The sequence below is a fragment of the Corylus avellana genome, chromosome ca5 (assembly GCF_901000735.1).
Source record: "Corylus avellana chromosome ca5, CavTom2PMs-1.0".
NCBI classification, from domain to species: domain Eukaryota; kingdom Viridiplantae; phylum Streptophyta; class Magnoliopsida; order Fagales; family Betulaceae; genus Corylus; species Corylus avellana.
In genome coordinates, this window is record NC_081545.1 from 556150 (window position 1) to 560839 (window position 4690).

A 4690-nucleotide genomic window follows, 5' to 3' on the forward strand; every position below is an offset into this window, starting at 1 on the left:
AATGTTTAAATTCTAACAACCGATATTCTCAATAGTTAATAACAAAAATATTCAAATTATAAGACCATTTAAATTAGGAATTGAACTTAGAGTACTAACCTCAAAAAGTGTGACATGCGTTGATTAACATCATATTCTTATATGTGATGATGCTGAAAATTCTAAATACGACTTCAAACGACACCAATAAGGGGGTTGAATAGGTGTATGCAAATAATACGTAGAATTAAAAATTAAACAATCATACAACCAAAATATGTAGAACAATAGATCACAGAGACACAAATATTTTGGTTACGAAGAGGAAACCATTTAGAGAAATCTCTAAAATGTAAAACCTCTCCGAAGCAGCCAAACCCAGGAAATCAATCAACTATAAAAAAATAAGAATTACAATAAGTTCACACTTACAAAACCTTTGCAATTGACACTTTCTTGCATAAGACAAGCGGCCCACTTGACTTCTACCGCAGTAGCCCTTTCCAGAACATCTGGCACAATCCTTCTACTTGATCTCCTTTACCGGAACTCCGGTAGACTTCAGTTGTATATGATCTGTGATGAAGACTCAACCTTTAACTCTAAGAGAGACTAACCCTAACACTCAATATCTTAAACGCTCTCTTAGCACATGGAATTCTTATGTGGAATTCCCTACAATTTCGTGCATTACAGCTCTTTATATATAGACTACAAGAAAACCTAGTACTAGTTGAAATGGGAAGAAAAACTAGTTCTAGTTGGAATAGGATTCATCCAAATTTTCTTCCTTATCTTGCGAGACGATTTTGGCATAGCTAACTTTCGAATTTTGAAAATCTTATTTCACAAAGATTTGTATAATTTTGTGTTATCTTTCCAATGCCGCTAATTTCACCTCAATCCGATTCTTGAGCCGAAAGTTATGGTCCGAATACTGATACATGTGCAGGATACCAAATTTAATCAAATCCTATTTTAACTCTAATTAAAGAATTCCGATTTGATTAAACTTAACCATATCATATAGGTCTTCTATTATGATTGGTTAAGCTTAACCACATCTTCTAGGTCTTCTCTTGACACAACACCTCGTGGATGCACTGCTGACGGGATTGCAGATGAATGTATTTTGTCACTGAATTTGGCAATTCAAAACCCAACAGATGCAATTCAGGATCAAACTTCAATGAACTAATATCAAATTCATTGACAATGAACTAATATCAAATTTACATACCAAAAGCCCTAATTTAATAAAGTCGAAACCTGAGAGAGTATTTGATTTGAGAAATTGAGAGGGAGTAAACCACTGAGGGAGAGATAGGGAGAGAAGAAGCCAGAAGCTTGAGAAAGGGAGAAAAAAAAAACAAAAGAAAGAGAGTGGATAGTGGGAGACAAAGAAATAAAGTAAATAATATAAAACAAAGTGAGTGGTGGGGATTGGGGAAGGAGAAAATAATAATAAAACAAAAAAACAAAAAAGAGAAAAGAGGAAATTGGCGGAGAAGGTGGGAAAAGAAGAAAAATGAGAAAAGGAAAGGAAAAAGAAGGCTGAACCGCGAGATTTGAGAAGTCAAAGAGTAATTGAGGAGTTTAAAAAATTTCAAGTAGGGGCCGCTTATATGTTTTTCTTTTAATAGTTTGAAGGGGCCTATGTAGAATTTTTTATTTTTTTAAATCCTACGAAGGGGCCGTGGCCACCTCTAGCCTCCATGTGGCTCCGCCACTGCTTGCACACGCAAACGACTTGAAGACTTGAGAAGAAAACAAAACACAATACTCTTGTTTTTTAAAAGAAAAAAATTATATTGGTGGATTTGGTCAAGTTTGGGAACATTCGTCCTGGTGGAATTGGTTTATGACTTTTGGCTGTGTTGAAAAATCTTAATGGGAATCAACTCATTGAAGTTTGCATACTCTTCTTGTCATTAATCGATAAAACTATAGCCAGTATCCATTCAAAAATATTATATATTATTAGAGTCCACATGTAAACGCTATTGATGAATAGTGACTCACTGCATTCCTAAACTTCATTACTCCTTTATACATGTTATATGTGTTCTTATTTGATGCTTATTATCATGTTGACATTATGAAATGTGGTAAATATTCATAGACATCTTTATTTGGTGTTCACCATCAATAATTAGGAAGTATGTAAAATTCCAACCATGATGAGAATTTGCTAACTATTGAATGCACAGGGAATGATGAAGCACGAGAAGAGTCAAGCATACAATAATTGTTGACATCAAATGAAAATTATATGAATAGAGCGTAATCATATTGATAATCTTCGTATGACTTGCTGATGGGATTATTTTTTACTTCGGGTTTACAAAAAGTATATATACTAGCTAGGCATTTATTTTGCTATTATTTATGTTATGTATTTAAAGTTTACTACGACATAAATTCTTGTAGGCCATATACAGAGGAACTAACGTCCTCTTTGAGAAGGGAACATTTGAATAGTAAAATGTCCCCTTCTAGAAGGGGATGTGTCAATATTTACACGTCCCCTTCCTAAAGGGGACGTGTGAGCAAAAATGTTGTCTTGTAAGGACATTTTTACTGTTTAAACGTCCATAAATTTTAATCTAGCTAGTCACTATATATAAGGACATTTGCAAAATGACATTATTCGAACATCTCTAATTAAATAGAGGTTTTTTGGGCAAAAAAAGTCACCTTGCAAACGCCCCTATTTTGCTTAATTTTTGTAGTGTATAAATTATTTTTTTTTAAAAGAGGAAACTTCACTTACCCCCCTCAAACTTTTGCACTTTTTGCAAACACCCCCTATTGTTCAAAAACTCTCACTTTGATATTTTCAACTCTTGTTTCCTTCCACTTTGCCCCTTCCGTTAAGATTTTCTATGAAATCCTAACTGAGGGGTGTGAAATTCCAATCTTGCCCTTATTTTTTATTAAGAAATATATTTTTTTTAATCTTGACCCGTGGGTTTACCCGTGGATTTAACCCACCCATATTGTGACCCACGAGTCATATTATTATTATTATCTATTAAAAAAAAAAAATAGTGACGATGGGTCACAAGACCCACCGGGGGTCACTTTGGTGGGTCACAAAGTGACCCCCTTGTGACCCTTCGATGGGTCTTCTAACCTCCGTTGCGTCACAAGTGACCCAACGGGGGTCACAAAGTGACCCGCCAAGTGACCCCCGGTGGGTCTTGTGACCTCTGTTGCGTCACAAGTGACCCACCAGGGGTCACAAAGTGAACGCCGATGGTCTTGTGACCCACCGGGGTTCACTTTTTTATTATTTTATAATAATAATAATAATAATAATAATAATATTATAGTTATTTATTTATAAATAAGGGTAAATTTGGATTTTTTTTAAAAAAAATTAGGGGTATAAAGGAAATTTACTCATTTGACGATTTAATTTAACTACAAAATCTTAATGGAAGGGGCAAAGTGGAAGGAAACGATCTATAAAGGAATATTTATTCCTCTAAAAAATAAAAAATAAATTATTATTTTTTTCTAAGGAATACACTATTTTTCCTTAAAAAAAAAAAAAAAAACCCACATTAAAATGGTTAATGTAACTTATTTGAAGTTTTATTTATTTATCTTATATCTTATTGTGATTGTTAAAGTACTGACTAAGATCAAATTTATCTCTTCATATTCATTTAAGTTTTTCTAATAGCTGATAATTTAACAAAAAAAGTTATCCATAAGAAAAAAATATCATTCAAACACCCCCATTGAAATGGGTGGTAGGCACAACTTTGTTATGTGAAACAAATAAAATGATAATGGGAAAATTTAATAAGTATAATCAATAAAATTATGACACGTGTCTAATTTGACACGTGTCTAATTTAATATATATATATATATATATATATATATAGGTTACGAGGAGAAGACTTGGAAAAACAAAGTTAACCAAATGACACGCGCAAACGGGAGAGAGTGACAGCTTGACTTCAACAACAAGGGGTTATATTTGCTTGTGAAACACCCCATACACGACTCATATCTCTCTCATCCCTCAAACTGTTCATTTTGATTGGAGGTGCCATCTCTGATCCCCTGCACACAGTGGCGGAGCCTGCCTTTTCATATTGAGGGGGCTGCTAAACTAAATTTTTTTTTCTTAAGTTTTTTTTTGTTTTGCACCATGTAATGAACTGGTACTTTTTTATATTTTTTCTTCATTTTCTAATCACTGGTACTTAAATTATGATGAATTGAGCTTAGAATTGTGTCAAATTCTCCAGCTAAATGTTTAAATTCTAACAACCAATATTCTCAATAGTTAATAACAAAAATATTCACCACAAGGGTGGTAGTTGAGTTGGTAGAAGAATTCCTTTCATCCTAGTGGTCGCGTGTTCGAATCCGCTTGCGGTAGTAGATGCGTGAACCAGATGCTACTTTGAAGGGGTTTTACTGGCTCACACCTTTGTGGGGTTGTGGTGACGGGCTCGCCTTCCCAGGCAGTAGCTATGGCTCAAACTGAACATTTCACAGCGGGTGGGAACCCCGATGGTAACGCCTAAGAGGGAAAACTACACTGGTCGCCTCTTCCCACCTTTTTAATTAGAAAAAAAAAAAAACAAAAATATTCAAATTACAAGACCACTTAGATTATGAATTGAACTTAGAGTACTAACCTCAAAAAGTGTGACATGTGTTGAGTTATTATTTTGCACATCGTTGA

General features: G+C 34.2%; 1 protein-coding gene across 1 annotated transcript in view; it reads left to right on the forward strand.

The window, feature by feature from the left end:
* The window catches only part of LOC132180593 (receptor-like protein 7), a 7230-nt gene that overhangs the window by 1757 nt on the left and 783 nt on the right, over window positions 1–4690 (forward strand). The window lies entirely within an intron of this gene.